Source organism: Carettochelys insculpta, chromosome 6 (genome assembly GCF_033958435.1).
Source record: "Carettochelys insculpta isolate YL-2023 chromosome 6, ASM3395843v1, whole genome shotgun sequence".
NCBI classification, from domain to species: Eukaryota; Metazoa; Chordata; order Testudines; family Carettochelyidae; genus Carettochelys; species Carettochelys insculpta.
This window is the reverse complement of record NC_134142.1, coordinates 65,701,767-65,728,682: the sequence shown is the minus strand read 5'-3', so window position 1 is coordinate 65,728,682 and position 26,916 is coordinate 65,701,767. Positions and strand designations below refer to the sequence as shown.

At 43.1% G+C, this 26,916-nt stretch overlaps 1 protein-coding gene across 7 annotated transcripts in view; it reads left to right on the top strand.

The window, feature by feature from the left end:
• Nucleotides 1-26,916, top strand: part of RGS6 (regulator of G protein signaling 6) — a 491,454-nt gene that overhangs the window by 369,744 nt on the left and 94,794 nt on the right. Inside the window, exon 2 of one of the 7 annotated variants that reach the window (XM_074997140.1) lies at nt 7,829-7,937. The exons of the other annotated variants lie outside the window; for them this stretch is intronic. The gene's annotated coding sequence lies outside the window, so the exon portion shown is untranslated. The remainder of the gene's footprint in view (nt 1-7,828; nt 7,938-26,916) is intronic. 7 annotated transcript variants of the gene reach the window in all.

The window sequence follows — 26,916 nt, the reverse complement described above, 5'->3', positions numbered from 1 at the left end:
GTGTTTGAAGTCTGTCCTATATACATGGTGTGTGGGCATTATTGGCCCATGATGGTCTATATGATGATAGTTGAGGAACAGGACAACGTGCCTGTGATTCTGTGATTAACATGGGTAGCGCCAGTGATGGTGTCTCCAGAATAGATATGTGGACAAAGCTGGCAATGGGGCTTGTTGCAAGGAAAAGTTCCAGAATTAGTATTATTGTGGTATAGCCTGTGGTTGCTAAAGAGAATCCTCATAAGGTTTGGAGGTTGTCTATAGGAGAGAACAGGCCTGTCATATGACTGCTTTTTTGTTTTGATAGAATACAGATTAACACAGCTATCTCCCTGTCACTATACTTTAAAGTCATGATATGTTTATGAACAGAAGACCAATCATTGGCCCCACATGAATTCATACCCATTTTGGCCTCGTGCAAGTGTAATTTGGGGACTGATTTCACATTTAGTGGGAAACGAGGAAACATTTCTCTAGTCAGTTGATTTGTTGCCGGGGCCCTGCCGGGAGGGTGGGCAGCTCAAGCCCCCTACAGCAGGCAGTTAAACAACTGGGGGGACAGACCAGACCTCCCCAGAGGGTGGCTAGGGCCCCCCCCCCAAGGTCCAGGGCACTGGCTCCCATACCCTTTGGGCAGCATGGCCCAATAGACAGAATCAGTAAGGTTCTCTACCAAAGGGGCTGGTGATGCAGGAAGGGAAAGACCTGAACCAGGGACCTGGCAGCAGATAAGTAGATCACCGCTAGCTCAAAAGAGAATCCCATCAAAACATGCTGAGCTCACCTGGGTGGGAGTTACTCACCTGGCCTGGGTTGCTTCCTACTGTAGCTGGTGATGCATTGGTCTGAAAGGTCTCCCAATGACCTGATCATTATTATATTTCCGTGCTAAGGGGAGGTTTGGCAATATGTCTCTTCAGGATACATTCAAAATGTGACAGGTTTTATATAAGTGCGTGCAACGGAGATTTGTAGCTTCTCCTGCAGAAGCAGAGCTCAGCAGATCCTTCCTTTCCACTCTCTGATTTAATGACTGGGGATTTCTGTTGCTTCCATTTTCAATGCTCTTCTCTAGGAGAAGAACTAGAACCTTTCTTTGAGAATGTCAGTCTGAAATTATGGAAGTTTTGGAAAGTTATGAGCAGCTAGAAGCAGAAGGTTGGAATGGAAACTCTCTAACTTCCATGGGGCTTGTTTGGAAGGTACTCCCATGTGCGCTAGAGGAGCGTGATTTCTGAAGTGGGCTGTGCACTAACTGGCCCATGTAGGCCCAGCTAGCAGGAGCTAAAAGTTCTTCATTGTGCATTAGTGTAGTTCTGTTTTAGATGACACAGTGCTACTGCAACTTAGGGTAACTTTGTTTTTGTGCCATCAGAGTCTGTGCAGGCCAGTTAGCACACAACACGCTGGTGCACTTGAGAAATTGCACCCCACTAGTGTGCATTGCCATGGTGTGTAGATGAGCCCATAAGTGGATCTGTCAGTGGTATACAATACCAGGAAATATGAAAGGGAGAATACAAGGTCAGCAATAAATCAACAGCTGAGATCTAATAATGAGTTCAGCAATTGGTTTCTTAGTGCATATATGTTTTAGGCAATCCATGCATGCTACTCATTCCAACTGCAGAAAATCCAGTGTTCATGTTCATTGATGAAGACTAAACTCTTCAATCAAGTTACCCCAGTGTTAGCTGGTGGCCAGGTAATGTGCGGTGAGGTACTCCCCTATGCTCTTGTTATCATCCGAGTTTAAAACTGCGAGAGCAGGGAGCTCGTCGCTGCAAGCAGCCAAGACAGGCTGACGGATTCCCCTGGGTCCTAAGCAACCCAGTTTTTTACTGTTAGAGCAGGGAGCTCCTGGCACTCTCTCACCTATGGCCAGGCTGTAGTAACCAAACGGTTAAAGTTCTTTTTGTTGTGCCGGCTGTGTTCCAGTGACAAAAGGGTTAACAGCAGTCAGGCTTAGATCTTAACTAGTTACAAGTTTATTAAGCTACAGTTATAAGCGTGTGGTTACAAAAGGCTGTTGTCTACTTCTTATATGCTAGCAAAGTACAGGTGTTAACAGGTTACGTTACAATCCAATGCAAAGATATCTGTTACCATCTAACACAATGATATCTTGATACAACGACGTCTAGTTACAGAGCTCTAATTCTTTAGCTGTGCACAAAAAAGAACGGAGACCTAGCATGGGTATATCTTACCCTCTCTGCGTCTCTCGATACCAGCGTAGCCAAGCCAGATCGGTCACTCAATTCCGCGGAAAGACGAATACGTGGTTGGGCGTCCCCAGTTGTGGACCTCGGGAGGCAATCACCTAACCCGACCAGCAGGTAGTTGGTGGGATGCACTCAAAGTTAGAGTTCAGCTGGACCCACCTTTTATACCCCTTTTTGGGTTACGTATTCTCTTTCTTATCTAAGGTGCCAGATTATACTGGTCTGTCTTTTGTGACGCCAGTTTGTTACAAGGGCATTTCTTACTTGCACTTGTAAGACAGGAGATAAGCAATTTGAGAGTACAGGACATTCTTTTGTGTGGGCAGGGGACTTCCCCTTCTGGGGTGGTTGTGTGTGTGCATCATATCCATCAATGCCAGCTGGGGTGATTTCTTGAGGGTCCCCCCCTCTCTTGTTGACAGTTTGGCCTGTTAGCCTTCTATTTGTACTTTCTGCTTCTCAGGGTCAAGATGAGCTAGCACATCTGGGCCTCAATGAGGGCATCAAAGACTGTGCTGTCAGCAGCCGTTTCCGTGCCCTGTGTGCTTCCCAGTGGGGGAGCGGGGGCAGTGAGCAAGCTGGCTTGTAAGGGGGAGACTTTGTCTGGCTACACCCAGGGTCTTTTATGAATTGTAATAGGAAGCCTGTTCACATATTGAAGCACAAAATGTGTCCCCTTTGGCATTCACAAATGTAATTTGTGTCCATACCCCAATGCAGCAGTTGGAGAACACAATTCTTAAAAGCAGAGGATGGCACCAAATTACAGGCTTTTCCTGTGAAATATGAAAAAACTTGGCAGAAATTAAAGGTCTGGAGGAGAAAGAACTCAGATGAGATTTCCAGGCTGATGCTATTAAAAATACAGAGCTGGTGATGGAACATAGCTTCTAATAATAGGATAGTCAGCAGTCCCTGTGTGAGCTTAAGATCAACATAGCTCTGAATGTCATTTGTTTCGAAATCCATATATTTTTCTCTAACATTTTCTTTACATGAGTCTTCTGTCTCCTAACACCTTCTCCACCCTTTTCTGGAAGTATTAGAAAATTGGTATTACTGGTTCATGGGAAACTGACATTTCAGAATTTTGGTTTTGGTCCATTTTAGAATAAAAAGGAATATTTTAAAAATTTCCAATGAATTTTTAAAAAAAAAAAAACAATTTTGGAATTTTTTTTGTTTTTGGAATTCTCAACTTTATTTCAGAATTCCAAGATTTTTTTTTAATTTAATTCTGTTTTGTTTACATGTTTATATTCAGCCAGGGGGCAGTGGTATGCTGCATACTGTGGATATCACTCCTTGCATGTTAGAGCCGGAGGCTTGGTCTACACTAGACCTTACAGTTGACTGCATATACACAGTTCTAGCTGCGTGAATTGCATAGCTGGAATCGACATATCTGCAGTCAGCTGTAAGGTCTGTCCTCTCTGAGGGAGGTGTACAGAAACATTTCTCCCATTGACCTCCCTAGTTCATGAGAGGAGGAGGAGTACAGGGGAGCAACTGCTGACCCCAGAGAGACCCCACCCACCAAAGACATGCACAACCATACTCCTGAAGATGGAACCTGACTCTGTCGATCTTCCCACAAGTACAGACAAGCCCTCAGAAGCAAAGTTCCCTGTTAGTGGGACAAACAAAACAAAACAAAACAAAAATGGATTCTGGAATGTCAGAAATTCACGACATCCCCAGAATCACAGACAGATGCAGTAACCTGAGGCCCAGAGCTGTATGTGCTTAATATCATGGATGGGTGTTGTCAAGAACAACCCCTGAGTAAACTTTTATGGATGAAATACACAGATACATAACAGGGGCAAATTCTTCTCTGACTTACAACCCCAGACAATTACAGAGCCAACAACCAGTATGACAAAATCTTTTTTTTAACTTTTCTATGGGAAGCCAATGACTCAATACAAAAAAACAGCACCGCAGCGTGTTCCTCATATGTGTTAATTCTACCATTTGCGAGAAGAAAGTGACATAATCAAAGTCACCAGAACCTTCGCTCTCTCACCCCTCACCTTCCTTTCATGGGATTCAGCTTAGTCTGTGACAAGTCTCATAGGGGTAGCCGGGTTAGTCTGTAGCTTCACAAAAAGAACAAGCAGTCCTTTAAGGTGCTACAAGCCTGATTTTTTTATGTGACATAGTAGAAGTCTATGCCTGTGTACACTGCTTTGTTTCTGTCTCACAGGAGAGCTCTGCTCTTTGTCCCTCTCCCTCTCCTTCTCTCATTCTGTCTATTTAATTGCATACTCCGGTCTGTCCTCTGGGGTCTGTGTGTTTTTGTTTTTTTCTGTAAAATCAGTCACTTTTTAAATCAAGCACAGCCTTTGCAAGAAAGGCTATGTTACGACTCTATGACATTGGTCTTTTCTCCCCTCTCCACACTTCTGCAAATTGAGGTTAGATGGATTTCAGCTCAATAACTAAAAAGTTACAATGCTAAGCAGCATTTGGGGGGGGGGGTGCTAATGATTGCTAATTTAAAATGCATTCAAAATCGATATGCCCAGTGAGCCCGTAACCTTAATTCACAAAAGACCATAGCTGCTGAAGAGGCTCTTCTGCCATAATTCATGGATAGCAGCGCCATCTTGTGACCAGTCATTGAGCTCGTGCCTAATGCTGGTAGGTAGGGTAGATGCTGCTGTCCTGTGAGGGGAAAAATCTGCCATGAAATGAATCTAATACTGTATAGCAATCAAGAAGCATCCCTTTCTAGCTGCTGACCCATGAAGCAGTCCCAGGTTTTAGACAGCTTGCTGTATCCTACCGGAGTGGTTATGGCAACAGATTATTCAGCATATTCCTAACTAATTTCAAAAGGATTTTTAGCAATGAGGAATGAAAAGTTTGGGGAGCAAGGGCCTGGAGAAAGATGAGCGGATGCTCCTGGAGGAAAAGATCAAACAAATATGTGTATTTACATTGTAAATGAGACCATCGACTTTGCCAGATGAGCACAGATGGCTCAGTGAAAGTTCCTTGCTTCCGGCACAGTTGATTGATACTTCTGCAGTAATGTTCCACTTGAATTGCAGCTTGAATGGGATTTCATTTGTGTACGGGCTGATAAAGGGATTGGTGGTGCACTGTGTCAACACAGAATAGTGATGATAGGTTCCTTCTGAAATTTGGGTGCATTTATTCCTCCTACACCACTTTCATGTTGCTGCTATTTCACTTCTGTTCACTAGAGAGAAGACTCACTGAAAAAATACAGATCCTTAACTTTGCCAAAGTTCCAGCCAAACAATGCTTGGCTCTATGGCTTTAGGCCTTTCTGCATCACTCACTACATTTAAAAGCTTCTGTATTTCCTCCCCTACAGCTTCTTGCATGAAACAGTGTCCCTGAGAATGAAGGTCTAATAACTTTGATCAATGCACAGTTAAAGCAGGGTATGAAATTCAAAACTCTTGCCCACCTCATCCCTAGCTCTACTATCATTATTTATCCTGGACATCCACCATTAGATGAACCTCTGTCTTCACTCTACTATTTCACTCCTGTTCCAGTTTTGGCTCTCTTCTCCCCATTCTGCTTATCCACTTAGTGCTCACTTCCAACATTGGTATCTAATCTAAGCAGGGACTCATAGTGGCTTCAGATTGCGTGGTGAATTTAAGGCTGTAAACTCAGGTTCACACACATTAAGACCAGGCCACCTAATTCCTATTTTTCTATCTAAATCATATATTGACAAGCATGGAATGTATATTTTGCAGCAAATAATTTTTTATCTTTTTTCATTCTGAAATTACCCTGGAACAGTTTATATCATTGAATTTTTTAATTATTCAAATAACTCATGCAAATACTTATTGATCTGTACACTGATCAGAAGCAGTTTGCTGAATTCAAGATTTGAAAATTGAGTTATTTTGGTCAGCTTTAATGGCCCCAACAATCATGTGGCATTATTTCTCTTCCCTGATCAGATGCATATAATGATTAGAAACCAGTTTCTGTTGTGAATATTTGCATCTATGAATACAAATTTGTTTTCTGTTAATATCCACCTAAATGAAGGCATTGCTATAAACATTCCTGTCGGAAACTTACAGGTTATAATGCAACTTGCAGCAAGGACTGTCTTCATTTGTGTTTTGTACAGAACCTTACTTCGCCTCTGGTTGTTAAACTGCAAACTAAATATTAAAGTATTATTATTATTATTATTATTATTAGTGGAAAGTAAATACAAAGGAAATGTGAGCAGAGGTGGAATAACGTCAACACTTCATTTGTGTGAATGTTTTTAGGAGTTTTTTGAAACGCTCATTCATCTCTAGTTCCTAAGCGCTCGTAAAAAGCTCCAGAGATGGATTAACATACCATATTAGCATTAAGTGGTTTCAAAAAAATCCTAATGCCTTATTAAAAATTAGTTTGCTTTGAAGTAAATTATGTCTATTTTTTATTTGCGAGAACATAAATGTATAATTTGTTTTGCTAGATCTATCAGTTGACAGAGCAGAATTATGCATGGTAAGAAACACTGCTGGAGCAGACTGCCCCAAATTATGCCAATGCAATGCCAATGAGAGCACAGTTCCACTTACTGAACACATAGCAGTTGAAGTGTCTGACACCACACGTAATACAATACATTCCTAAAGGGCCATCGTCAGCAATCAGTGGTGACACATTAAACACCACTGGTCATCACCTACAGCCCCCAACTCAAACCACTGCAACAAATTATTAAAGACCTACAACCTATCCTTAATCAGGATGCCACACTCCAGAAGGCTCTAAGTGACAGGCCTGTTCTATCCTACAGACAAACTCCCAGCCTCATGAGGATCCTTACTAACAGCCACAGTCTATACCCCAGGAATACCAGTCCTAGAACCTTTCCTTGCAACAAAGCCCGCTGCCAGCTTTGTCCACATATCTTCTCTAGAAATACCATCACTGGACCTAACCAGGTTACTCACAGAATCACGGGCACTTTCTCATGCTCCTCTACTAACATCATATATGCCATCATGTGCCAACAACGCCCAGATGCTTTGTATATTGGACAGACTTCTAACTCTCTCAGACAGAGAGTTAATGGGCACAAAACAGACATCAAAACATTCCTGTTCCGCAAACCAGTTAGTCTACATTGTAATGGAATCGGCCATTCTGTTAATGACTTAAGAGTATGCGTGTTGCTGAAAAAAAATTTTCACACCGCTATTCAAAGGGAAGCAGCTGAGCTGGCTTTTATATTCAAATTCAGCACATTAACACGTGGTTTGAACCGGGATGGGAATTTTCTGAGTCACTATAGGGGTTTGTCTGCATACTTGGCTTAATCTAATTCTTGACCTTCCCCCCGCCACCCTTCCACTCTCTGATTTGCTCACCTTGATCATTTTTTTTTCTGATTTGTCCTCCTTGCTTACTGTTTTGGGTTCTCTGTGCCTTAAATATTGAGTCTGTTCTGGTCTGGCTATGGTCTGAAGAAGTGGGTCTGTCCCACGAAAGCTCACCTAATAAACTATGTTGCTAGTCTTTGAAGTGCTACGTGACTGCTTTTTGTTTTGATAGTCTATAGACTGGCACAGCTCCCTCTCTGTTACTTACAGGAGAGATTCTAAAGGAGTAACAACAACAAAATTCAAGGAGCCCGTGGAACCTTGGGCTGTGGATCCTCCCTGCAGACTGAAGACAGGACAACAGCAGTGGCCCAAGATAGTGAGTGAGGATATTGCTCAGATAGTGTTATGGGTGTAGGATGTAGGGTTTGGGGGAAGTTGCCCTAAACATGGCTGGCATTTGGTTTGCTATAGAATAAATGGAACACCACGAGGCGGGTGGCACAGCACCAGCTCTCTATCTAGGACCACTGCACGGGGGCGATCCTTAGTGAGGGGGCTGAGGCTGTGGCCAGGCCTGACTATTTGGGAAGCACAGCCTCTGCAGCCTATAACACAACCCACAGCCCCCCAATGATAAACCTGTCAGAAAGGAGGAATGTGTTTCTAGTTAAGCTCAGTGTTTCCTTCGGTGAAAAAAAAATCATCTTAAGTCTTCTAGATGCGGATGTTCTCTGCAGCTGCACCCTCTGGACTCTTATGGCACCTGCATAGACTGTTTAACTGGAAGGAGTATTTATTTTCAGCTGCCTTTTGCTTTTTTTGAACTCTTAGTTTTATAGATTATTTTGTAAAGCAGGTGGGGAGCTTGGTGCCGTAGGGCAGCAAATGCCTTATAAAGCAGGTGTATTTAAAATAAATTAATTGATTTTTTTTCACTGCATTTCTTACCACTCCCAGTCCTGTGAAATCAGGCAGTCTTAGGAAAGAGCTAATCATTTCATATCGGCTTCGTTCTTGCTCCTTGATTATAATCACTATCCAATTATTTGCGGTTTATTATTAATCATTTCTATGGCATCATCAATGTGCCCAGCACTTTAAAGCCGTGTCTACACGTGCACGCTACTTCGAAGTAGTGGCACTAACTTCGAAATAGCGCCCGTCACGGCTACACGCGCCGGGCGCTATTTCGAAGTTAACTTCGACGTTAGGCGGCGAGACGTCGAAGTCGCTAACCCCATGAGGGGATAGGAATAGCGCCCTACTTCGACGTTCAACGTCGAAGTAGGGAACGTGTAGTCGTTGCATGTCCCGCAACTTCAAAATAGTGGGGTCCGCCATGGCGGCCATCAGCTGAGGGGTTGAGAGATGCTCTCTCTCCAGCCCCTGCGGGGCTCTATGGTCACCATGGGCAGCAGCCCTTAGCCCAGGGCTTCTGGCTGCTGCTGCTGCTGCTGCAGCTGGGGATCCATGCTGCAGGCACAGGGTCTGCAACCAGTTGTCGGCTCTGTGGATCTTGTGTTGTTTAGTGCAACTGTGTCTGGGAGGGGCCCTTTAAGGGAGCGGCTTGCTGTTGAGTCCGCCCTGTGACCCTGTCTGCAGCTGTGCCTGGCACCCTTATTTCAATGTGTGCTACTTTGGCGTGTGGACGTTCCCTCGCAGCGCCTATTTCGATGTGGTGCCGCGCAACGTCAAAGTTGAACATCGACGTTGCCAGCCCTGGAGGACGTGTAGACGTTATTCATCGAAATAGTGTATTTCGATGTTGGCTTCATGTGTAGACGTAGCCTAACAGTGTAGACTGAGACTTGTCCTTCCCTGGGCTAAGAGCATAAGCGACGCAGGACAAGAGGCTGGGCAATAATTTGAGGGAGGTAGGAAGTGAGGGCTATGGCTCAGAAGAAGGGGTAGGTGTTGCTGGAATAGGTGTTTCTTAGAGAGAGATGTAAAGGAGAGGGCACTCTGTGGATAACAATGGAGGGTGTATTCCAGATGTAGGAGTGCACAAGAGAAGAAATGGAGTTGAGGTGGGAGGAGCAGACAAAGGGAACAGTTAGGACAAAGTAGTGGGCAAGAACAGAGTATGAAGGAATGAGGTCAGAGGGTAAGTGGCAGCAAGGGTATGCAAGACTTGTTAGCTGTTGGGGGCAAGAAGTATAAACTCAATGTGATTGCTAATGGAGAGATCTGAAGAAGGAAATTACATGCCAAGAGATTGAGTTTAGCAATGGCTGGTAGGAGGGAAAAAAGAGGTAACAGGCAGGAGAAGGGTACAGTCAGCAAGGGGACCAATATTTGGACAAGAATTTTAACAATGGACGCAGTGAGGAAATGGAGGATCCTGGTACCTGTGAAGAGGAAAAAAATCAATAGGCTGTAGCAAGGAGGAGTGATGGCAGTCAGAGCTTATGTCAAAGTTGTGAGCCTAGGAAACAGGGAGGTAGTGGAAATGTCAGTAAAGAACTGGACACACATCCTATTGTCCATAATAATAAAGTTGCATGTTTCTATGTGCTAGGCTGGCAATAAAAGCAGAAATTTTATGTGAATGTTTGTCTGAGGTCTGCTTAGGTCTGAGCTTCAGAGAGGCAAAATGCCTATAGACATCAGTGAGAAATCCATCTGTTCATTTAGTCAAGAATGCACACAGATGAGGAAGTGCACTAAAATTTTAAGAAGCATCTGAGCCATGAATCTACAGGTATGAAGAGCTTCAGGAAAATCTTTTTGTGGAGGGTTGCATTGCTGTTCAAGGCACAATGTAACACTGGAAAGCACTTTTTCAACCCAAGGATCAGCACTTTTCTGTTCAAACCAAAGGTCTTATCACCTGTGTGTGTTCATTTTTTGTCCTAAATTTGGTGTTTCAGTTGTATGAGCTACCTCTTCTTTAGATTACAGGATCATGCGATATACTGTCTCAGCCAGTAGTAAAACCCTGGCAGTAACAACAGCAATAGATAACTGAAATAAACACTTTTTAAAATTTACCCAATTTCTTTCTATCTTTGTCCCCAGTTGACCAAAGCATTTAACCATGTATTTAAGTATTGTCAGCAAGAAACGAGAAGTCATTCATCCGCTCTGTTCTCAGCTGATTAGGCCTCAAATTGGAGTATTATGTCCAATTCTGAGCACAACATTTGAAGAAAGATGTGGAGAACTTGGAGAAGGTCCAAATAAGAGCAACAAGAATGATTAAAGGTCTAGAGAACATGAGCTATGAGGGAAGGCTGAAAGAACTGGACTTGTTTAGCTTAGAAAAGAGAAGACTGAGAGGGAACATGATAGCAGATTTCAAGTTCCTAAAAGAGTGTTACAAAGAGGAGGGAGAAAAATTGATCTCCTTGACCTTTGAAGGTAGGAAAAGAAGTAATGGGCTCAAACTGCCACCAGGGAGGTTTAGGTTGGACATTTTGGAAAAACTACCTAACTGTTACGGTGATGAAACACTGGAGTAAGTTACCTAGGGAGATTGTGCAATCTCCATCACTGGAGATATTTAAGTGAAGGTTAGATATATACATATCAGGGATGGTCTAGAGACTCTGGTCAGTGCTTGCTCCTGCTGCAAGGGCAGGGGACTGGACCTGATGACTTCTCAACGTTCCTTCCAGTTCTAGTTGTGTATGATTCCAAGTCCATTGCTCTTCAGCAAAACACTTAACCCTTACTTCAGTTCCCTGTAAATCAATGCTGCTGAAACATTCTTAAAGTGAAGTATGTTCTTAATTGCTTTATTGAGTAAGGTTGGACTGCTGTATTTAGGGGTTGGCCAGGGTTTTGATGAACCCAGCACTCCTGGTAACGTTATTCTTCATGAGGTAGTGGCAGGAAGTAAATCAGTGGGACATGGCCATCCAGATGATAGACAGTTGAGGCAAGAAACTTTAGTCTCTGGCACTTACACATGTCCACAACAGTATTTAAACAGGGTTTTGAGGAGAACTCCAGCAGATAACTGTAGTCATCCAATGGCTGGCCTTCCATCTGCAGGGGAACTTGAGGTGTTCAAGTATCCATCAAGCTCATATTTCTTCCTCTTTTTTACCCAATTTGTTAGTATTACATAGCTCATTCATCAAAAACAAGTAAACAAACAAAACTCTGCTGAGCAGAAGCTAAATTAAATCTTGTTTTTTCCAGCCTGTAGTATGTAGCTTTCCCTCCATTAATCAGCTGTATTTCACATAACAATAGTAACAGCAAACTATTTGCAGACTTGCCACTTTGGAAAACCACTCGTTTCAGAAAAAAAAATAAAGTCAGGAGGACATGGGATCATGTTGACTCTTCATGTCCCCTTCTCCTCCTGGTCTGTTAGTTGTGCTAATAGTAACAGAGAGATCTCAAAACAAAAAAGCAGTCCACTAGTGCTTTAAAGACTAACAAAATTTATTAGGTGATGAGCTTTCATGGAAGAGACTCACTTCTTCAGACCATAGCCATACCAGAACAGGCTCAATATTTAAGGCACAGAGAACCAAAAATACTGATGAAGGTTGACAAACCAGAAAAATTGCAGAGATCTTGTAGTTTTTGGTCTCTGTCAGTAGGATCAGAGCAAATGCAATTGTACCTTGGGGCTTGACTGTAAACAATGGATCTTGTTGTGTGTGTAGGGAAGCTAGAAGCATGTAGGAAGTGGGTCTGTCCCACAAAAGCTCACCACCTATTATTTTGTTAGTCTTTAAAGTGCTACTGGACTGCTTTTTTGTTTTGATGGTTGTGCTAATGTTTCAGAAAGGCTCTTCTAGCTACTTTCAGCAATAAACATAATTTTTATTCAAGCTGTGGGCAGAGACTTACGCATGTTAGTGGGCTAACAAAATTTTCTCCTTACATAGGCACATTTTCTGCCCACGTTTTTGGAACCACATCATTTTACAGGCATGGGACAATCAGCAGTGGCTGCAAAACTTCTGCATGCATAAGGCCACCTTCATGGATCTTTGTGAAGTGCTGTCTTCAACCCTGAAGTGCAGCAGTACCAGAATGAGACCTGCTTTGACAGTTGAGAAGCGTGTGGTAATTACTCTGTGGAAGTTTGCAACGCAACAACTATCAGCCAGTGGGAAATCAATTTGGAGTGGGCAAATCTACAATGGAAGCTGTTGTCATCCGGGTAGCCAAGGTGATCACTAACCTTCTCCTGCAAAAGACAGTAACTCTGGGGAATGTGCAGGACATGGTGGATGGTTTTGCTGCCATTGCATTCCCTAACTTCAGTAGGACCAAAGATGGAATGCACATCCCCATCCTGGCACCAGACCTCAAAGTACATTAACTGCAGGCATTGGTGGCTCACAAAGGTTGTTTTCATCAACTTCAATGTGGGGTGGTCGGGAAGGGTGCATAAAGTGCCAATCTTTAGGAATTCTGGTCTGTTTAGAAGGCTTCAGAGTGGTACTTTCTTTCCAGACCAGAAGATCAACATTAGGTATGTGGAAATGCCCATAGTGGTGGTTCTTGGTGACCCTGCTTACCCCTCGCTCCCTTGGCTCATGAAACCATACACAGGCACCCTTACTGGAGTAAGGAGCTGTTCAACTACAGCCTGAGCAGGTGCAGAATGGTGATAGAATGTACCTTTGGCTGTATAAGTGCCAGGTTCAGGTGCCTTCTGACCTGCTTACACCTCAGTGAAGAAAACATTACCCTTGTCATTGGGCCTGCTGTATTCTTCACAATATTTGTGAGGCAAAGGGGGAGAACTTTCTGCCAGCATGGGGAGCAGAGGCGGCTCTCCTGGTCAGTAATTATCAACAACTGGACACAAGGGTCATCAGGAGAGCACAGAAAGAAGCACTGAAAATCAGGGATGCCTTGCAAACCAAGTTTATGAATGAGCGTGAAGAGTCCTGAATCTCCTGACATTAACTAGCATACCCCCTCCACCACAGATGTTTCCATGCCTTTTATAAAATTGCCTCCACCACTTGACAATCCTCATTACCACACTCAGCCCCAAAGCATGAACCCCAGAACATGTTAACTAATAAACAAAACTTCCTTTTTTCAGCCAACAATGTTTTTATTTAGGGGATCCTAATGGCAGAGTGGTGGATATAGGGAAAACAAAAGGATAACAACATTGTGGTTGCTGAAATGTTAACATTTTCCTGGGGGATGATTCCCTTGGCGTGGACTGCAGGAATCTCCATGACCTTCTCCCCATTATTCTGGGGCCCCAACAAGAGGAGGGGACTGAATATGCAGAGGGGGGTCTGAAATGGGGGGCATCCAGCATCCTGGTTTACCTCCAAAACCTCCTGGGGACGAGGGGACTGGCTACGAGGTGATAAACCTGTCCTGGGTTGCAGAATCAACTTCTACACTGGAGTGCACCCTGCTGTCATCCACATCTTCCTCATTTACCACCTCAAACCCTACATCATCATCCTGCTGAAACAACACATACTGAGGAGTCCATGTATTTTTTTTGAGGAAAAAGGCTGGGTCTGTCCCCAGAATAACATGCAGCTCATCATAATAGCAGCATTTTTGAGGTGATGACCCAGACTGACCATTAGCGACAATTAGCTTCTTTCATCCTTTGGTATTTCTGCCTGAGCTCCTTGATTTTAGCGTGGCACTACTGAGCATCCCTGGAGTACCCTCTCTGAATCATGTCGTGTGATATCTTTGCATAAATGTTGGCATTTATTTTGCTGTTTTTGAGCTGCATGAGGACAGATTCATCCCCTCCCCCCATACACACACAACGAGGTCCTGGATCTCCTGATGGCTCCATGTTTGGACCCTTGTGTGATCCTGTGCACTCATGGTTAGTAGGTATGCTGCAGGGGCATATTCCTCATGTCTGCTTGCCACACTGGCCAGAGAGAAAAGAAAATTAATTCACAATTCCCTTACTGATGACCACTGCTTCCTGTCACCTACTTCCTGCTCACCTGGAGAGCAGCGAAGGTGAAGTGATGACCAGAAAGGACACTTTGAGGGGTACTGTGGAATAGTTTTGGAGGCTAATAAAACATATTTTAATAATGTTGTCATCTGCACTTGCATAAGTCAACACTGAAAAATCAGTTTTTGGCATTACTCTCAGTGAACTCAGGAGTACAAATGTTGACCTTAAGAGCACCTTAAAATTGACCTACTGAGCACTATGGTGAAGACTGTTGGTTTATAAAATCAACCTAAGACCTTTAAATTTGATTTTATCCACTAGTTTAGACCAGACCTAAAGGAGTTTAGCATTTGTCCTTGTTGAATTACACCCTATTTACCTCAGACCCATTCTTCATTTTGTGCAGATCACTGAATAATAATCCTATCCTGCAAAACCCCTTACAACCCTTCCCAGCTTGGTATCAACTGCAAACTTTATAAGTATATTCTCTATGCCAATATCTAAACCACTGATGAAGCAGTTGAAGAGAATCAGACCCAGAACTGATCCCTATGGAACCCTACTCATTATGCCCTTCCAGCCTGACTGTGAACCATTGATAACCACTCTCTGGGAATGGCTATCCAACCAGTTATGCACCCACCTTGTCAAATGCTTCATAAAATAGTTGTCTGAGGTGTGGTAGTGGACTCTGGTTTTCCACTGATTCATTCCCTGCCCTGGTCACCTGTCCAGTAAATTTGCAAAGCTGCCAGCTTCTTTTCTGGGATGTGTGGCTGTTCCTGTCTTACTTCCTAAAATCCACAGTTTTGCTGGCCTCACACCAGGGATTTACCAAAATCTGTCTGTGCTTCCATGACAACGAAGCAGCACTTTGCAGAAGGCTTGTTCTGGTTTCCATTGCAAAACACAGAAGGCTCTCCGCTGGTGTGTTTGCAGCTCAGTGCTCAAAGACAATGGAAGAATTAATGCTGACTCATGATGCTGCTACCATATGCCAATGGGAGTGATTTCCCATTTCACTGCAATTGACTTGAAATTCTTGGGACAGAGAAGACAAAGGAAGTTGAGTCATGATATTGTGGGATACCTTTGACGGACTGTCAGGCCCAGAGTCAGGTGGAGGAATGTGTCTAAGTAGGGCTTGGATCCTGCTGCATCACAGAGTACTAGCAGCCTAGGTCTGAGCCCAAGTCTGAGTGATTTTCTATAAATGAAGAGCAGGGAGGGGAGCTGAGCTCCAGCCTGCCTGAGTCCAGGCTTGCATTGTGGTATAGATCCTATGACTCCAAGTGCACTGATGTTTTTGCAGAATTAGAGCCCGTCCTACTAAGCGATGGGAAAAGGCAGGGCGCTATGACATAAGGGCCTTTTATTTTCCTGGCTGGTACTTCAGACTTCAGCTTTTGGGAACCTGCAAGGAAGAGTAGAATGCCTAGGTCTGTTAGGGACTTACTCCTCAGCTTGTGTTACTGATATTGCTGAACTCTAGCACTGCTCTTAGCTGACATGATAACCTGAGAGGAGAATATGAGTAGTAGGTCAGGCCAGGAAGGATTCTTGTCATGGTGGGAAAGCTGATGTTATCTTTCAGTCTGCATCTGCATCAGAACAATTTGGTGGGTAATGCTGATGCAGTTATAGTGGAACTGTGTGACTTCCTAGCAAATATAATGATTTATCTTGGCCAGAGCTCTCAAGTGGCTAATGCTTCAGTGCCTGTGCAGACATAATTCCTTCTGAAATCAATGAGTGCCTTGCTTATCTAAGGCCTCTAGTAGATAAATATTGTACCAGTAGTTAAAAAATGTTAGGTCACTTGGGACGTCCACCTTACACTGTTCATTGTTGTTTATACCTTTGCAAAGAGTGTCTGAATACACTACTGTGTGAGTGAAGCATTTGGATTTGCAACATTTGATTCCTACTTGATGCAGGTGTAAATGATGTCACTGGGTGTGAAGTAGTGAAAATCAGATAATTGCGGAGCAATCAATCAAGTATGTGGCCCTTCATATTTTGCGGCTTTTTCCTTTCCTTTAAGAAGCAAATGTGCTATTTAAAAACTATCAATAGATGATGTACTTGACAGAACATTGACGTTTGCTTAAAGCTTGTAAGTGTGAAACATGTATGCACGCCAGAATTTTCAACCCCCTCCCACTTTATTACAGGAGTGTTTCAATTGCTTCCCTTGCCATGTTGTTATTGAATTATTATGACAGCATGAGGAGCAGTGTCTATATGCTAGTGTATGGCTGAAGGCCGAGCTGGTAAATTATACAAGCTACTTTCAGTCATTTTTGGTGTGACTTAATGCTAGAGAGACTGGGAAAGTAAGTCTAATGTTATTAAAAATGTAGATGGAGAGAAAAATAGGTCTTTAACCATCTGTAGTGCTTAACCATTTAGGGTAGGAAGCTATTTCTCATACTACTTGTAAATGCTGGTGACTGTTGCTGCTGAGATTGCATGAATATAAAGTAAACTTTTTCGTCTCTCATATATATTTAAAGCAGCTCATGAGGCTGTGTGGGTCTTTACAGATATTGCAACAGTGAGCTGTTAGGCTGATGCAAGTAATTTTTTTTTCATATTTGTAACTTTGTTGAATGGCACCCCCACCCTCCACTGCAGGTGTGATAATGGAACCTTGGAGAGGAAGTAATGGTCCAGGAGTTAGGTTACTAGTTTAGCCATTCAAAGACCCAGTTTCAATTCCCTGCTCTGCTGCAGACTTCTGAATGATAAAGATTCTTGAGGTGCTCAGATGGCCGTATAAGCACCTATGATAGCCTAGAAGATCTACCTCCTGGGATGTGTAGAGGTGGGCACAAGTCAGAAAATTTAAACCCTTGTTTAAATTTGCCTCAGATTTTGGTTGGGGCAGGGGCTGGGGAGTGAGGGAATGAGTCTCTGGCTTTGGTTTGGCCCATAATACAGTTTGGGGTTATATACAAAATTTGAATCTGACAGATTCTAATTTTGAATCCCTCCAAATTTTGTAGATTTTTAGATTTGGGGTTTTTGGTTCAGTTATGGTTTAACTGGAATCAGTTTAATTACTTCTGATTTATGCTATTGTAACATAGATGAGAATGTGGCCTCAGATCTCTTTTAAAGCCAGTTTCAGAATATTCAACCAGTCAAGGGGTCCATATTGGTATGATGGGGTGGAGTAAGCCCTGATGCCCCTACAGGAGGCAAGAGGCCTGGCCATACCCCATCCCACTAAGAGGAGCAGAAGAGAGGTCCTCTGGGCAAGAAAGGGTGGCTGTGTCTGCAGCAGCCAATCAGGACCCAGTAGCCTGGTATAAAAGAAGCTGTCTGGTTGTTCCCTTCAGGAGCTTGATCCAGGCAGATCCCTGGGAGACCAGCAGCACTTTGGACAGCTCTGAGTGCAAGCTGAACAGGCCAGGCCAAAGCCCTGGTGGCAAGAGGCTGGCCACAGGCCTAATAGAGGAACTGACAACACCCTGGACAATGCAAGGTAGAGCCCACCCTCATAACCCTGGATACAACAGATAAGACTTTACATGGTACCCTTGGCCGCAGAGGGGTGCTGCTGGGTGGGATGACCCCATGGTTTGTCCTAGGTATATAATTGGTATAGTCCCTTACCTCATTTTCAGCCAGCTGGATTCCTCAGCACTTCCTCAGTCTTGTCTTCGGTGCTGTTTTGCTTTATGTTCTTTGGGTGTGAGAAGCCTATGGTTGTCTATGGATTAGTAGGAGCCTGAGCATTGACCCCAGGAATTCTGTAGGCATGACCTGAGCCAGTCTGACTCAATAGCAAGGAACCAAGCGTATGCCCACACTTCAGCTAGATACCTGCAGCTGGCTCAGGCCATGGGGATCTAGGTAAGGGGTCTGTTTGAGCGCAATGTAACTATTCCAGCTTGAACTCTGGGACCCTCCCACTTTCCTGGGTCCTGAGCCCAAACATCTACACCACAGTTCAACAGCCCCTTTGCTGAGCTGCACAAGTCAGTGTCAGTTGGCAGAGGCCAGCCATGGGTTTTTAATTGTAGTGTAGCAATACCCGCAGAGTCTGGCTAGGAGATCAAAGAGGTGGTGGGTGCGGGGGGGGAGGTTGAGCAGCCAATGTGGAAGCGGGGGTTGGTAGAGGGACACTTAGCATGTAGGGATGCTCTCACATTAATCTGTACCCCTTCAGGATGTATAAAGCCAAACTGCGCCTGTGCATGTCTGTGTAAAATAAACAAATTGGAGGGAGAGACCAAACTTTCAGAGTAGAATGTTGAGAGATGTAAAATTGCAGCGTATACCCTATCAGCTAATTTAAACTATATCAAAACTGAAGAAGCTTTGAAATCTCTGTCTAGAGGTGAGTTTCCATGATGCCAGTTCTGTGTGTTTCATCAACTGCCATCAGGTTGGTCTCATTCTCCAAGATTCTGCTGTTTATGCTGACTGCCCATGATTACAATGCATAGTATTTTCAGTCCAAGGCTATCTCCTCAAACTCCTTTACATCCAGACTGTGCATCAACAACCTGCGGTACAAACTGGGTCTGGTACATTTCCCCTCTTTGTGAAAGAATTTTTCTACTCTTGCGCAAGTGTTGACTATCTTGCTTTGGAGCTTGCTGTCAGTGACAAGAACAAGCCAAGGGGAAAGGCAAACATACTCTTTTGCTTTACTGTGCTTTCAGTAAATGACACGGTTAATCCTCCGTAATTTGATTAGTGTGTCCATTTACTTATACAAACATGTTCTCTGAAGCAGTACAGTGGTGTTGTGCTGCTGAAGTTTGGGGTCAGAGGAGATGGCACATTGTGGAAATATTGTACTCGATGTAACAGTACAAACTTTGTCTCTCAAAATTCATCTCACCTCACCTTGAGTGTCCCGCTAAACAACTTCAGAGAAAGCCATAGACCTTAGCTAGTACAGGAGAATTGAAGGAGTAAATGAATGGGAATGGCATGCCTGCCCAACAGGTGAGCCAGTAGCTCACAGTGAAGTCTGGGACATGTAGAAGAGCAGTGTTTGCTGCATATTTTTCATCTAGAAAGAGAAATCTGTCCCTCCAAGTTGCTGTATCCCTATATGATGCCCTTGTGTCATTTACCTAAAAAGATCACTGAATATGTTGCTTCCTGTCACAATGATAAATTATGCTTCTGCTTTGTACAAAAGTTTTGTGTCGTTTTTATGTAAAACACGGAATCCCCACCCCAGAGACACCTTTGTTACACAAACATTCTTCAAGATCTCAAAAGTTAGGAAATACAAGAGTTTAAAGAAGGGGACAGAGGATCGGGGCACTTACCTGGTACAGTTCTGGGGAAAGGGCACAGGTGGCTTTGCACCACCCTGCTTTTGCAGGCACCACCCTATCTCCACTCCCATTGGCCACGATCCCTGGCCTAGGGAAGCAACGGGAGTGGGGCCTTCGGGTGAGTGATTCCCTGTGCTGCCATTCCCTCTACCTGGGGAGGCTGGGGAACAGCAGTGTGCAGAGCCGCTTCCTCCCACTTGCCAGGCATAGCTGTCCATGGAGGAGATTTAGCACCAGCTCTCTGCTGCTTCCTCGTGGATTGAGGAGCTTGTGCTTCTGCTCCAGCCCTTTGGAGCCCCAAGCATTGTGGCTGGATCTGGCCCATGAGCTGTAGGTTCCTCATCCCTGCTCTATATTTTCCACAGAAACCTGCCTTATTCAGTTCCTGAGCAGTTACTCAATATTCCTCCACATTCAGTGGATCACCCTGGCCTTATTCATCTCACTCTATCTAAACCGTGCACTGAAGACAGAATTATTAATTTCCTCAGGGGCATTACTGGAGTATTTTCACTATAGGGTTTGAGTGTTTCACAAGCATTAATTAATTTATCTTCCCAGCACGTCTGTAAAATGAAGGAATGGCATTATCTCTGGTTTATACATGGGGAACTGAAGACAAGAGATGAAGGCCAAAATTGTCAAAAATATCCACCAATTTTGGGTTCCTGGGCCTGATTATTTTTAAAGAGTGCTCAGCTCTTTCATAGCACTTTGTATGTTCAAAGCGCAGCTCCCAGTCAGCTTTAGCTGCACTAGTGAGCCCTTGACATTTCTGCAAGTTTAGCCCCAAGTGTCTCATGTTGGGCACGTAGAAAATGCGGAATTAGCAACTGTGACAATTTTGCCTCAGGTGGTTAACTCAGCGTCACCACAAGAACCCTACAGCAGGGGCAGGGATAGAATCCAGGTCTCAGGAACAGCAAAGTCAGACACCATCACTTCTCTTCCGGGAGTCCACTCCAAAGCACGTTTGAACTGAGATTTTTTTTTTACAGGCTTATAACCTGGGTGCACATTCACAGAGATGGAAAAAGGCTCCTCTCTAAAACTGAGCAGCTCCCTACTAAATTTCAAAATTCTTTCTCCAAAGCATGGGCTCGCTACAGCTCCTTAGCCAAGTGATTATATATTTTAACATGGGCCAAACAATATATTTTTCTCTAACCTCATTCTTGGAACTAATTTAATCATTTTAGCTCAAATTACAAAATAATTCAGCCTGAATCAGATACATGGCATGAAAATGTTGGCCCAAAGAGTTAGTTTGGCAGTTATACACATCTGAAAACAGAGCTTTATTATGAAGTTTGACAACCTTAACTAGAGATCTCTATCAGCTCCACCTATGATGAAGCAGCCCTTTCCTGCCTCCCTCTGTATCCAGCATTCTCACAGTGCCCAGGAAAGGTGCTGGCTTGGAAGGTTCCCTGCCACCACAGTTCTTGTTAATTCAGAGTGGTAAACTGTCTGTATGGATGGGTGGAGCAATGCTTTGTTCCATGGATCACTCTCTACAGTCGGCTTTCAGGAAATACTGGTGGGATGGAGCAAAATGGAGAAAATGAATGAACAGTAATCAATGATAACATCACTTTAATCGGCTTCCATGCTGAAAAGCAAGTGACAAGAAATTTATTCAGAAGCAGAAAGGGAGCTGTCTCATCAAGGAGATAAAAAAGCATTTAAAGAGCATAAGATCATCATAGAGATGCTAAATGATTACTTTGTTTTGGTTCTCCCCCGCCCAGTAGGACACATTTTCAGAGTTAATACAAGTTGTGAAAGATCAGTATTTCTGAAAGTTGAGCCAATCGTTTAGATGCCAACAGTAAATATGGATTTAAGTACCTAACATTAGACCCCCTCATTTACAAATGTACTTAATTTCTCTGTGAAACAGTTTCCGTTTCTGTAAAAGGGACTAAATCATCCTTATCTACCTCATAGTGAATGTGCAAAAATTAGTTAATACATGTTGAAGGTTTTCAAAATGAAAAGCATTATCTACATTCCTTTGATCTCTTTCATACCAAGCTCCTTTTGGGACGCTTCAGATACATTGTTTGTACTTGTAAACTGCAAAATTTAGAAAATATGAATTTCTCTGCCCTTTACTTCTCAGTGCTTTTCACCAACAAATCAATTCATGCAGAAGGGGAGTATAACTTGTATTTCCCAAAGCAAGTTACTGAGGACAAGAGTGTTGCCAGGAAATGTGGGTTGTTATAAGCTATGATCATTTTTTAATTTCTAAAATATCTGGGTTCTTTCCAGCCTCAGTGTCTCTGAACTTATAAGAAGTACTAAAACATTCATAGTGTCCCACCATCGGCTTAATCTTGACTGAACACTTTGTTTTTTCCTTACAGGCTTTGATTTTTTTCAAAATGTCTTGAAGTCCTTTCAGCTAAATGCAAGGGAGTAGTAAAAACTGAAGGCACATACAGTATGTCAGTTTACAGAAACACATTACTGATGCAGTTTAAATTGTGTATGTTTATTTGAGAAAACAGTATTTATTCTTTTGACTTTAATAAACTGATAGTTAAGCTGTATCTATTGCATTCTCTGTCTTTAATTTTGACAATCAACACTGGTTTGTTTTTTTTTCCTAAAGTCAAGACTTCTCTCTAGTTCTGCTGCACACTATTCCTTTGTAGACCTATACTTGACTGCTGAGAATTGGCTATCAGGCTGTGAATGAGCAGGATATCAACTGATGAGTTATGATGTTATGAACCCGTCAAGAAGGCTTTATAAGATAAGCCGTGGAAGCAATGACATTAGGCTCACTCAGTGTTGATGTAGTACTTTGGTAAATCAGCTATCCAGCTGCTTTTTTGTAACACATTTGTAACAAAATGCTATCTGCATTGTAAATGCTTTTGAGGGCTGGGACTGCCTAAAGGTACAGTCCTATTATTTTTATAGTACTATAATCATTACTTGAGCTCTGATCCTGCAATTTGTTGCACATAGGCAGACGTATTGTCTGTGTGGCTCCCCAGAGGTCTAGGGAATCTGAGCAGGTGTAGCAATCTGCCATCATGTTATGAATTGTGGAACTGGGGCCTTAGAGTGTAAAGTGTTACATAGACTGCATGCTCTTCAGAGCAGGGTCTGTCATTTTATTAGGTGTGTATACAGTACACACAATAGGACCTCTAGGTGCTGTCATAATACTAAATAATGTACAGGCAAGACAAAAAAGGAAGTCTTAATTGCTATAAATACCATGCTGGTCTTGCTGCGATGAGGCTCCTTGCTGATACTGTGTGGTGCAATTAGGCTAATTATCACACTTTCAGGCTGCAGCACTGGGGCTTTTCAAGTTGATCCCAGTATGCTATAAATTGTTTCCCTATATTATAATAAAATGCTATCTACATTGTAAGTGCTTTTAGGGGCCAGGAATGCTTAAAGGTATAGTCCTATTATTTTTCAAGGATGGTCAAAGAGAGAACACTTTTCCATGACAAAAGTTGGAGCACAACACACAATACGTACTATGGCCAGGATTCTAAACTGTCTACCCAGGCAAAACTTCCACTGAGAGGTTGCCAAAGAAAAAATGTAAGGCTGATATCTGAGGGAATAATCCATGCTGGGAGATTCAATAATAAAGAGTTGTGCCCTTCAGCAAGAATTCTTTAGGTTTTTTGATGTTGGTGGTGCTGTTGATGATGAAGGTGTTTTCCTAACAAGATCTGGAAATAAAATCATGAGAATTCACCCCATCATTCTCACAGAGGCAAATGCTGCCCCCAAATACACATCGGTGCGAAACGATTTTTATTTATTGTTGTGTTTATGAGCAGAGGGTGGAATGACCTGCATGATTAAGGGCTTCCAAGTGTTTATACTATAAGGAGCCATTTTGGATATTTATGACTTTTTCAGTCTTACGGGTGTGACAGAAGTTTATTTGGTCAGACTCAGTGATAAGAGTTTGAAAATGTATTTTGCATGGGGAAACTGAATTATGTAGTGCAGTCTCTTAGTGGTTGCCAGTGGTTGGTTGGCTTGGTGGTCTGCTTATATGCATGACGTAGGAAAATTTGTAGATGGTGTTGCATCTTTCCCTACATTTAGTGACTGAATACTGTGAGTCATGGGGCATTGTGTATCATCAAAGGGTTCTGTCATCTTCGCTATGATACAGAAAGTTCTGTGTGGAAAGAATCAAAGGCTCCTGTTTCATTACTTGCTAATTTCATGCCTGTCCACAGCACTCCACTGCTGTCTAGCAAGTGTGAACATTCCTCCAGATTGGGGGGGGGGCGGGGGGGGGGCAAGATACAGCCTGTGGGCAGGTATGGCCGCCCAAGCCTTTTAATCTGGCCTGCAGCCACCCCAACAGCTGCAAAGGGGGAGAGCTTTGCATGTTTCCACCTCACCCCCTCCAGCAAAATTTGTCAGCTCCTATTGTCCAGATCTTGGAAACGAACAATAGGAGCTGAGGGATTCTGCTGGTGCTGGGGGCAACTCGGCACAATTTCTCAGCTCCCATTGGTCTGTTTCCAGCCAACGGGGGCTGAGAGGTTTTGCCTGGGGGGTGAGGGGGCAGGGCAGCACACAAAGCACTCCCCTGCCCCCAGCATCTGGAGCAGAGAGCCACATAGAGCAGTCAACAGTTTAGAAATAACTGGAGCTGCAGCAAGCAGGGAGCCTGCTCCAGAGGGTCCTACAGGGCTGCTAGCTTGGAGCAACTGGTGCAAGTCTCCATGCACAAGCCTGCCTCTGGCACCCCTGCCCCTCCTTCCTGCCTGTTCTCTGCCTCCCACCCCACATGAGCCTAACCCTCTGCCCCCTCATGCACCCATACCTGGCCCAGACCCTGCACTCCAATCCCCTGCCCCTCCCTTCTGCCCCCGACCTCCATCCCAGACCCTGCACCCCTTCCATAGAAAAGTGCAGCCCTTGACCACTTACCAAAATCTTGGAGTGCCCCCCATTAAAAATTATTGCCTGTCCTTGTTCCAGATGAATAGGAAGGAAATCCTTTTATGCTAATTTATTTAGTTTCTTCATCTTTCATTTACAAAACACCTCTTTGTGAAACATCCATTAAAACACATTTTAAATATGCTAAGGTTTCAAAGTTAAGCAATCATAAAGGAGGAAAGAGTAAAGTTAAGAATGGCTGTGGAATATTACCTGTGCACCCAGTGCATTATGTCGTAGTCCTTTATTACCTGATCAGGTAGTGGTTTTCTTCAAGAGCCTGCCTCATTCAATGCGTGCATTGGGCAAGAATGAAGGAGAATTGTATGGCAAATTGATCTGGAATTGTTGTCATGGGGTATGTAATGAAGTGTATGTTGGTTAGGTGTACGTTGTACACTATCTTATTCACTTCAGAAGTGAAGCAAATTCTTAGCATGGTCTCTAGGGGAAGAGTAAAATGAGATTTTTATGAGGATCTTTACTATGGGTGAATGACTTGAAAAGAATTTGAAGAAGGAGGGGGTCTTATGAGTTGAAGAGAACTTGCACCCATTCCTTGACTTTTATAGATGAATGCAAACTTCATAATTTGAGAGACAGATCAATTGGTATATCGTGAATGGGCGCGATTGGGCTGCAGTGGTACACAACCTGTGGCAGAGGTGGAGCTGAAGTCAGGGTAAATCAGAAAGCTGAAAGTGGTTTTGGAAGTAAGGCGTTGTCATTGTGGTGGAATAATAATTAGTGACATAGGTATTAATATGACATTAATTAACAGGGAAAAGAAAGACTATGCCTTGTCGTGAGATTGAATAATCTTAGTTGGCAGATAAATAATGGTTCAGCAAACTCAGCGGAAGGATAATCTGCCTGCCTGAGGAAAGCTGAAGAATGGCTATAAACTCTGCCAGTCTCTTGGCAACACTCAGGAATTTTTTTTTTTTTAAACTGAGGCCCATTAAGATCCATGATTTCAAGTGAAAGTTTTGGATTTATTTTTGGTTAAATATTCAGTTCATACAGTGCATGGTGTCAGGGGTTGACAAAATGGCAATATATTCTTGAGTGGCTGCTCACGATTCCATCAGCACCATTGCCATACAAGTTTTCAGTTTAACAAGAGCTGTAAACCTGTAATTAGTAAAAATCACAATAAAATGTCAAAGAAACAGCAAATAAACTTTCTACGGTGAATATTTCATAGAATCAAGGAAAATAGGATTGTGAAAAAATGATTTCTTTAATTATCTCTTTTTGCAAGGTTTTCATGGGACTTTCATACCATTTGGCAGACTAAACATGCTCTAGAATCTGTGCTTGCTTCCACATGCTGCTCATTGTTCGCTGATTAATACAGTATTGATTATGTATTGGGGTAGAGGGTGTTAATTTATGTCATGATTTGAATGTTTTTCTCCGTAAGCAAAAAAAAAATTGCACCAAGCTGAACATGCTCTGTTTAGCCATGACACCATAACATGCCTAGTCATGGCAAAAATGGAGAGCAAAACTGAGCTCTGCAAACATTACCCCCGGATTGGCTGCTGATGTAGGAGCTGAATGAATGGGTATGGAGTCATGTACAACAGGAACCAATTATTATTTCCCCTCCATCTACAATTTTAAAATGAAATTGAGCTGGAACAGAACCTTATATCTAAATGCCTCTGAACTTTTGGGGAGTTTAAAAGCAGAGCCAATCTTTGTAGCGCAAACTAATCTCTATTTAAATGCACATGTCATCTCCAAGCTAGCTTAAGGTCAGTTCATCCAGACAGTTCTGGTTTTAAACTTCTCACAAATTTCATTTTCTCACTTGTTTTGGCCAGACCCAGTGTAAGTGGGTGCATCGCCATCCAAGTCAGACTGACACTTACGTACATTGCCCTTCAGCCTTCAAAGTACTGACTAATCGTCCTGTCCTTTTCTCTTTCCTGGTTCTGGCACATCAGAATGTTGTGAATCATGTCTGTGATCCTAAATCTGAACTCTCCAGTTGTTCTCCGTCCAAGGGATAATTTTTCGGGTTTGGTTTAAGCTGACTGTACCCCATGGTTAATCAGCTGCTGTTGGTACAACACTCTGTAGTTTTAAGGCACTATATAATGCCATGTATTGCTGTAATTATTGCACAGGTGTAACTCTTTCTAGTTTGACAAAACTGGTGGAATGTCCACAAACAAAATGCATTTTGTCATCTTGTCAACAAAACTCAGCACTTTTGC